The sequence below is a fragment of the Sardina pilchardus genome, chromosome 9 (genome assembly GCF_963854185.1).
Source record: "Sardina pilchardus chromosome 9, fSarPil1.1, whole genome shotgun sequence".
NCBI lineage: Eukaryota > Metazoa > Chordata > Actinopteri > Clupeiformes > Clupeidae > Sardina > Sardina pilchardus.
The window spans coordinates 22,462,695-22,473,458 of NC_085002.1; positions in this window are offsets into that span (position 1 = coordinate 22,462,695).

Here is a 10,764-nt window from a genome sequence, read left to right on the forward strand (position 1 = left end):
ATACTGTGAGTGGTAGCAAGAGAGAAAACACACATTAATAATTAGTTAGAAGCTGGAAGAGGGAAACTGCACCCTACTGTAAGCAGAGTTATGAAACAGACTGGAGGCATGTGCATAGTTTGAACGGTTGGTCATTGAATAAAGATGCAACTCCTTGAACACAAGCTGCCTTGCATCTACCTTTGCTCACCTGCAGTTGAGGTGAAGGAGGTTAGCTCCTTAGTTACTAGTTTATGCATGATCTAAAAATCGCTATCTTACACCAGAGGCCGCTGAGCAATAAAAACATGCTCTATAACGAAAGGCGCATAGAAAGCACAGCTGATGCACGGTCTTGAGATGTAAGAAGCAACTCCTCCGCAGGATAAATATCCTTAGGAGTCATTCAAACGTTATTAGGGTACTGTAAGTGTTGCTTTTTCCAAGCTCTTTTCAATGGTAACCCAGTCGATAGCAATGATAGGCAGACCACATGCACTAATTCAGCACTTTACGTTTGTTTACACGTACAAATGTCTTTAAAATGAAAGAAATCTCCATTCAGACAATAGCTTTAGGTCTATATCAGATGTAATCTGACTAACGCCTGAAAGTGCACCTCAGAGGACCACTCATTAGGTACATTGTCCACTCAACTTAGAAGGCAAACATGGGTGTCTTTGAGCAATTTGGAAGGAAAAGGGATTGTTGAAAAAAAGTAGGCCTATTTTTCTGAGCTTTAATGTTTTTCCGTGAGCTAAAAGGCTGTTTGCATGTGTATGAGGCCCAAACATAGAGGACAATGTTTTCGTATTAATGTGGACAAGGCACAAGTTGCTCTGCATAAAACTGCTTTGAGTACATTTAAATCCTGAACATTTCCATTCTTCCCATAAACCAATCAAGAACATAATAAACAACACAAGTCTCAAGACTACTACTTGGCTACTGGGACCTAGCAGGAATGGTGAAGGTTTGTTGTAATGCTTGTTCATTGATGAGGCACAATTTGGGGTGTTCACTGGGCACAACCAGCTTGAGAGACAGAGAGCTCATTCATGGAGTTCAACAAGACCTGTAGCTGTGGACTACCCTGTGGTACACTGCAGTCAGACCCAGTGGGTGATGGCGCTTCCCTCATACAGCTATGAGCTTCAGGAATCCATGGAGCCAGAACACTTCATATGTCTTTCAGTTTGGGGCGATAAAATCAACAAATGAGCTCCCTTAGATTTCCATGGAACCATGGAGCTCCAGACCACACAAGCAAAATGCAAGTTTGATTGCATGACAAGACTTGAGAGCAATTCTCTGGAAAGTACTGACAAACAGAGCAACAAACCAGTCTGTCTGGTCTTGAAGTTGCGGCACAAAATAATTAGTCTCTCAATCACTACTCAAATGTAATGGATGTTCCTATCATAGCGACACAGTTTAGACACTGTTGTGTCCAGCACAACATTATAGCCAGTCCACATTCTTTCTAGGAGCTTTTTAGGGAATGCATTGAGACAACAGTCAGCTTAACCACCAAATATCCTCAAGCTCCCCCCCGTAATGACTTTTGATTGATGGATGTCTGGATGAGTGGCAGAATAAACGTACGAATTCCGTAATCAGCGCTGACACTTTCTCGTAAGTGCTTTCTGGAGTCTGCAGGGCTGGCACCTTTCACCGCCACCCTGCCAGGCTGGAGCTCGGCGAAAAAAGAACAGTCTTGGCGCTTGCACAGAGCCTGTAGGCACCCCAGTATAAATGTCAGGCGATGTTTACTCGAAGCAGTAAACGCCTCCCCGGCAATTAAGCCGTTTCTCTGCCCTCTGGGCAAATGAAACGTGCGTCGCCCACTGGACAAGCGGTCAGTCAGTCACTCTGACAGACAGGTCACGAGCATAGAGGGCAGGAGGGACATAATGTGTTTACTCATGAGTCATTTCATGCAGAGCTCTGTGGACTTAGCTTGCGTGCAGGCAGGGAACACAGTGCAAACAGCTACAGTAGATACAGATACGGTCATTTGGAAAGCCTTTAAGTTAAAATAACAGTTTCATTGTTTGGATTTCATACGTCAAAAAGAAACTCATCAACTTAATTCTAGTATTTTATATGGAGAACAGGACTTAAAATCAAAATAATATACAGTATTTATTGATTATCATCAGGCCTGTATTACTGACATTCATACAGTATGTCTCATTCATGAGGTCTGGCAGAAACTGCTGCAGACTTGAAGCTGAACCTCTCATATGCAATGAGACACCTTTGGTCTGCTTCACATCACACAACAGGAGTAGTGGTAATCCCTGCGTAATTTTGGTACTAATTTGCCCCTTAATTACTATAAAGCTTACCCATGACAGCCTGCTTCTCATTATAGTCCTGTATAAACAGACACTTCTCATTTGCGGCTTCTCACTTACTGTTTTATAGAAAGTAATTTATAATTAAGCTGTTTTCCCCTCCCCTGTATGCACACACTCATATTCAAATTAAAACTGTAAAATTGTTTCTGCTTGTGGATGGACTGAGTTATTGCCTTCAGCACTTTGTCAACAACAGTCCTAACTAAAGATTAGAGAAAATGTCAGTGCATTGTGCCACCGAAAACCATCCCACCCAGTCTTTATTTTCTGATATCAGTAGTGGGGTTGCATATTTGAGAAAATTGGGAAAATACCATGAATTTGGTGTAAAAGAACAGATACTGCTCAAAGTGTGGAAGACTGAACTTCAACTCTGTCAACTCTGTTCTCTCTTCTGCAGTAGTGTGTGAACTGAGTGGCTAAATGAGGATCTGCACTGCCTTATCTTCCCCATGCCTCTCCTGCGGCGATCTGCTATGCAGAACTCGCTCTCTTGGACTCAAATAAGAAGTTAATCTCAACTAGCTGTAGTCACAGCATTGCCCCCATCCACACGTGAAAAAAAAAACAAGAATAAAGTGCCTTGGCATCATCCAAATAGTTGCATAAGAAACCAATTTCTGTCATTTGATGAATGATGCACAGAATTCATAATTGGCTTGTCCTCCATGCACAGTCGTAACAAAATGAAAGTCCACATGAGTAGCGTTCACAGCATGGTGTTTTGTCATTGACGTGTTGTGGCTCTGTTAACAGCTTCTCCTAATTGCATTTGATCGTCTTACTGTGGCGCAGTAGCACTGAGTGCTGCCTGTCTACACTGAGTCCGTTAATCATGTTGTTGTATTGCATCATATTTCTCGTTCAAATGAGCAATGGGAGAAAATAAACAGAGCGTTCAACAAAAGTTCTGCTAAAAGTTCCACATCACGCTGCACAGCACTATGTCGCGTCCAGTTAGTATATTCGAATTCTATTGTACTGGATTCCAATTGTATTCCAATTACAATTCCAAAATCCAAAAACACTTCTAAAACTTACTTGCATCACATGCAGTTATATTAGTTATATGTTTCTTGGCATTACTGGCAAAAACAGGGAATGTAAAAACTTATGAGAAAATAGTTATTTTCTTTTCTTTTTAATACAAACTCGAAGTACTAATATGGTTGTTATGGAGCACACTCCGTTCAGGCTCATAGCTTTAAGTTCCCTTTGTCAGCAAAAAGCCTCTGAGCAACTATCCATGCAGCTGGCAGGGGAATGAAAGGCTATTTCAAGGTCATGGACCTCGAGTGAGCTCAGGAGATGGAGAAGGGCACTGAGGGCTGTGTACATCAGATAATGCCATAATAGTCCTACACAACACTAGCCTGGCTAGCGCCACCACTTCTCAATGAGACGTGGTCTGGGAACCAAATGTTCATTTTATTGGGCGTCACGGATGTCAATCAAATGCGTCTGTGCATATCTAATCATCATTCTTGCTTCCCCCCCTGTTCTGTGATTGGTCCCCTATCTGAAGGAAAAATTAGGGCGGTAGTTTCCAGGCCGCCTTAGCAGCGTGAATCAAATTGCGCGCAAGGCAGCATGGGAACACCCAGGCTAACACAACACTGCTTCCTTAAGACAAATGTGGCTATAGGTCATTGACATAACTAAGATCTAAGAGTGTACATGCTTATTTGCAATTCAATAGTTTATGTCAAGAGCGTTCTGGACTGTGCATAACTGATATCGGCGTTCACTAGTTATTTTATCTCTACAGCTGACTGCTTTTGTTTGGTCACTGTCACAGCCAGGAGAACCAAAAGACAAACTGTATGTGAATGTGTGACCAAAGTGTTGATTTCCGGCCAAAACTTTTTTCAAAGTTGCCATTTTTGTTCCACAGAATCTTGCGAGTAAGCCGAGCCCATCAAAACGAAATATGACTGACAAAAGAGCAAAGTACTGTACTTTCTGTCCTACCTGATACCTGAACTATGCTTAATAACAAATATATGACTGAATGAATCTAATGTATGACTAATACCATTCTTGTAGCCGTTCTGAGGCCCTTGGAACTAGGTTTGATATACAAAATGCCTTGAGCTATGATGAACATATAATACATGATAAACAATGCAAAACGCTGATGAACAATACAATCACTACATTACAAATGACAGCTTTCTCATTGGTCCCCCTCAAGCACTGTTCTACACATTCAATAGCCCTTTTTTAGTGTTGATCTGTGTATGATCATTCTAGCGACATTTTCTGTCTGGGCCTTGCATGACATCTTTGGTGGAGTCGCATGACTCCAAACGATGTGTTGACACCCTTAACAGACTTAAATGTTAATGAGTTATGATCAGGGCTTTGGGTTTTTGTGATTTGACAGTTTATCATAGATGTTTGGACACTACTAGGATGTACGTTTTTATATTATGTTTACAAGTGTTAATCTTCAAGTAGCCTACATGCCTGCATTTACTAATTTCATTTTTTTTTTTTTTTGCACCATTTCATGTAATGGGCCAATCAGGGCAAACCTCTGCTCATCTAGAACAAAATGATAATATTCTTTAAGTAAAACAGTGTGGGGATGTAAGATGTAAGATTTCTCACATCATCTTCAAGTAAATGATGGGTCACTTTGTGGTGGTTAATTTTGATAAGGTGTTTAACTTCATGGGGGGAGGGGGAATTTTGTTACTGAAGTGATTTTGTGATCCGTGGCATTTGCCAGCACCATGGCAAGCCAGCATACCTAGACACGCCTTTTGACTTGAGTACACAAATGTGTCGTAATTCCCTTGGGGAGGAAAAAGTGGAACGATAAGTTATTCAAAAAGTCAAATCAAGGCACTTACTTACAGAGCCCACATTTAATGCAACCCAGAGTGTGAAATTGCCTTGACCAGATCGGCAACACCTGCTTTCTTCACACCTATGATGACACTTTGCTTCGTGTTAAGACACATACTTGGCTGCATTGCCAAAGCAGGTAAAATAATCCCTTCAAGAGATTTCCATCACCTTATCCAACATCACATACACATTAGGAAAAAACGGCAGATAGGGGTGAATGTGCAAAGCCATGTATCAGCAATTTCTGGTAAAAGGAAAACTCTGGCAGATATATCAACCTGGATCATTTTATTATGTTTCAGATCCAAACTTTCAGGATAGAAAAAAATGAGTATCTGTGCAATACTGAACTAATACACTATTTTGCCCCTTTTCCACCGCACATTTTCGTAACGGTACGGTACGGCACGGTGCGACTCTACCCTGATTGGGAGCCTTTCCACTGCGGATTGAAGGGTGGACCCGTTACGATTTTAGGAAACCTACTCATACATGTTTCAGAGGTGGGTCTAGTTGGGACTAGTCAATACTAAAATGACACTTGAACAGTGCTGTCCACTGATTGGTCAGATGAAATTACGTCATACGCGCAACCAAGCCCGGGGATCTTGATCATAATGGCTTAATGACTACACAATTCAAGCCTGTTTGGCATGTCATTACGTCAATATAAACTGCTTTGCCTGACACTGACTAGGCTCCACATGTCACTTCAAGTGTCTTCCAACATATACAGGATCCCAACTGAGATAACCACCTCTCTGTTTTCCTCTATCTGTGTATAGATGTGTCTATAAAATGACTATTTGTACAGTCAATGCCCTTTTTCTTGTTTTTTTCCCCCATGTCTCTGATCTAGTCCTTATTAATCGATTCAGTAATCAGAATACAACTCCCATGCAACCATATGTATACTGTATATAGGGGGAAAGGTTGTTTACTGTTTCTTTACAATTACAGGTAATAAAAAAGACAACTACCGTATTGGTTGAAACTTATACTCTTGTATCTGAGAAGAGCTACAGTTATTGCCATCAGTATTACATGTTATAAGCATAGAATTGAAAGGAATAAATAGGAATTATTCATGTAACATTATGTTATCAGACATCAGTAAACAGTAAGGTTACAGCCACGCAACGAAACCAAAGAAAACTAGAAAAGCACTCAGACAGCGCAGACCTCCGCCAAGCGAAAACATAACCGCCTCCTGGATTCAGACAGTGATACGGATCACTCCCAAAATTTCATCGCTTCTTCCTTGGGTCATTTCAGACCTTCATCAAAAATCCATCCATAACGTCTTGAGTCATCTTGCAAACAGACAAACAAACAAACAAACAAACAAACAGACAGACAAACAAACAAACAGACAGACAGACAGACAGACAGACAGACAGACCCAGATGAAAACATAACCTACTTGGCGGAGGTAACAATAGGCCAAACATGGGAGTATGGGATAGTGTATTGTCGATTTGGGGAAATAAACCATGAAAGGGCGAACAGAACTCCCGACATGTAAAAGTATATTTACTTTACGACTTCAGTTACAATGAATTTCACTCACATTGAATGAACAGACTTCTATGAGAGATGTGAATCGGACAAAACCCATTTCCAATGGCAGAGGTCATTCATTATTTATAGCCGCCAATATAAAGAAACATCAGACCTCAAAACATTGGCATGGTTCATTCAATTCAATGGAACTTTCTGCAGCATTCTGTAATAATGCTATTATCTGCTAAACAAGAGCCTTTGCTTTCAGATCATTATTTATGCTTTAAAACGTTACGCCCCAACTTGCTCAGAATCCTTTAATCACCCTAAGCTCCATGTTGGAGAAAATCCATGCGATTGACACTTAATTGAAACACACTTTCAATGCCTCAAAAATATCCACATCTCTCTCTCCAGACATCCAAATTGGTGCACTCAGTGCTCCAAATGTGTGGAGTACCCAGACACAGCCATTCAATCAGTCATTTCCTCCCTGCAGGCCTCAGCACCAGCCAGACTGTGCTCTAAGGCAGACTGAAGTTCTGAAGCAGGAGTGAGCGCAGGGCCGTTTTTCATACCCCGAAGGCGCATCCCTGGCGTGCGGCTATGCAGGCCAACGAGAGAGGCTGGCCATCTCCCGCTGCCCATGCCAGCAGAGAGGCTGCCAAGGCTGGGGTTCGTAGCCTGCGAGTCGCACAGTGGAGCAACTGTAAGAGTCTCCTTCAATTAGGGCTGTTTGGTTTCAACAGTACTCCCGGCGTCTGCAAACCCACCGTTCCCTTGGGGGGCCAGGAGGCCGTGATATTTTTCGCTGTGTCAATAAACCACCATCAGCGGAGGGAGAACATGGACGAGGAGTAGGGGGGAGAGAGAGAGAGAGAGAGAGAGACAGCACCCCCTATAGGAGAGCAGAGGAGCACTCTGTGAATAGTAAAAGTCTAATGCAGAAGGCAAAGCCATCGATATCTCAAAGTTGCGACACTACCATTGACTCCCGTGTACAAACAATGGCGGCACATCCGGGAACTATTCCATTGATAATGAATGAATATCTAATAAGACTTTTCTACATGACTTTAGTCGTGCATGCGATCGCTGCTGTCAATCCCGTAGTAAACCAGGGACCGAGGGAACTACTGAGTCTACCCACTAACCACGTGACCGCTCTAATCTGGTTTAACATGGAAGTCAACGGCTGTCGCAACTTTGAGATATCGATGGCTTTGGCAGAAGGTATATGGCTACTGAGAGGATCACGAGGGAGACGAGGGATGATTGCTGCCTGTGACTGCGCTGCTCCACTGTGTGCATCTCGTGATTTTACTAGAGGCTTTACAGATGTTCAACTTAGCATGCATGCTGGGCGTCTGAGGTAGCCAGATGGCAAAGCAACCACACTGTGGTTATTCATGCGTTTGACTCACACCTGTATCCCCAAGCGGCTCCCTATTTGCACAGCTGGGGATCACGCTGGAGTCCTCCAGGTAAAACAGTGTCCTCAGCTGTCCCGCCTAAAAATATGAACCTGTGACCTCTACTATAAGGGAAAACGGAAACAACATTTTTCCATTTTGCATCCACGCAACGATGTCTTGAGAACTTACAGTATCCATCGAGCTAAACACTATAGCAGCCTGTGGGGTTTGCAATAGAATGTTTTCTGGCTGGCCCCGCGGTGTCCGGAAATTTACCTAGTTTCAAAAACAATTTGCTAAAAATGCAAATGTAATGCATCCCATATAAAGTCTACACCTAGGTTAAAAAAAAAACAACCGTCTTAAGAACACTGTTGGCTGGATGTCATCCTGGTAGGGGTGTAACGGATCCATGTAGGACCATTCCCTGATAGTCTGTCATGCAGGTGAACTGCTCACTGGTCGCAAAATTTAAATAGCTTACACGGAATGCAGTGTTAATGTCACTGTCACTTGTTAGAATAATAATTTTCCACATCTCAATACAGATATGCAGTGAAAAGAGAAAGAGAAAGCAGTTCACATGTTAAAACCAGTTGGGGGTGTCCTTCATGGACATTAAAGAGTTGGTGGTGGACTTCAGCAAGATAAGAGGCAGCAGCATTTCTACCCTTCCCTCAGCATTAATGGGGCTCCAGTAGAAAGGCTTAGCCATTTAACATATCTCTGTGTTAATGTCTCTGAAAAGCAGAGCACAGAACATCACATCCTTGTTTGGAAACCGTTGTGAGCAGGACCATAAAGCTGCGGATCCGTGCTGTGGACAGAGGTGGAAAAGTCTGGCTTTAGAAAGTAAAAGTCCGACCATGCATTGGTTCTACCCAGAGCCATTGAAAGAGAGAGTTGCGACACTCTTTGATGTCGCCGCCGCGTGCTGAATGAACGACACTTCTGCTTTCACCACGCGGCCCTCTATCGGCTATAACCGCACTATGTAACTTTACGAGGTGGGGTAGTGTATCTGTAGTTCGATGAAATGAGACATCAGAAACTAAAAATTTTACTTGCTTCGATGTCGCAATACATCATACTTTCATAAAATCATGCAACATATTCTACCTAGTCTGTTATTTGCTGGATAAACAAATAGTGTGTGTGCGACAGAAGAAAAGTGCTTTAGTGTTGCTTTAACTCATTGACTACCGACCAAGAGATAAGCTATTTGAAGTTCCAAAACTCCCACAACCCGGAAACTGGCATGGGGAAGCGCTGCCGGTTTTTTTCCCCACTTTTGGGAGTGTCACCACTCTGTTTTCTCTACCATTCTGGTTATGCACGTTACACAGGGGATTTGTTTAATTAGCTGATACCTGGCTGAAGAGTTGCAACTTGCACTAATTGGAATCAGCTGATTTAAGTGAACATTTAGAACAGATTTGTGGTAGGACTTTTCCTTTCTGAGGCCAAACTTGTCCACCTGTGGCTGTTTCAGATGCTGCGATCATGTTTGAGCATCATAAGCAAAACAGAGAGACTCAAAGGGAGTTTGTACCCTGAAGACAAGACTTCTAAATCAGGACATCTTTGCACAACTCTGTACTTCCTAGTTGTCTCTCTGTATTGACTAGTTGCACGAAAGGCTCTCAGTGAGCTTGTTTATTTCCTGTGGCGCCAGGTGTTTGAACCTGCCGTTATGCTGAATGTAATTAGTGTCTACACGGACCCAGTTGGGTGTTTCACCTGGTGAATCGCATGTTACGATGGAGAAGGACGTAGACACTACACGTACATTACATTCAGAATAGTGGCAGGTTCAAACACACCTGGCTCCACAGGAAAAAAACAAGCTCACAGAGAGGCCTTTCGTGCAACCAGCCTATTCATTCCACTGTCCAAATCGGCTTCATTTGTATCTTATCATTTGCATCAGTCTCATCAGATCAATAGGGTTTCAAATCTAAACTTACAGCATGCAGAGATTTTATTAGTCTTTTTTTACATAATCTGTTCTTTTGCACATTACACAGAGAGTGGTGAGGAAGTTTGTAATCTGCGTTCTGCAACCTGGCCTCTAGATGCCACTAAATCCTCCAAACTGTACCTTTAAAGGGACACTTCACCGATTAGCATTAAGCTTTGTATCTTTAGAAAACCAGTCATGTTTTTGAATGGCCGTGCATCATTCCCTCAGTTTGCCTTGAGATGGGAGAAATACGGATTTCAATGTTGGACTTCCTGCTTTCAATTTTACATCATTGAAAGCAGCAGGATGTCCTATTCATGGGTTTCATTGAAATCCATATTTCTCCCATATCAAGGCAAACTGAGGGAATGATGCCAGACCATTCAAAAACATGACTGGTTTTCTAAAGATACAAAGCTTCATGCTAATCGGTGAAGTGTGTGATTTTATAATGTACTAGGCTATATAATATCAATGTGACTTTAATGTTAGTATTATAGCCTAATGTGGATTCCTTGCCTTAGGATAGGGCCTAGGGATTTCATCAGGTCCTTTTCAACAGGTGTAGAATGTCAAGCACCTACAGTATACGCACGCAGACTGCACGGATTAACCCACCTCTGGAAAGGGACCTGATGAAATCCATGAATCTATCAAGTTCCAGTAACTATGCTGTTCGTAATTG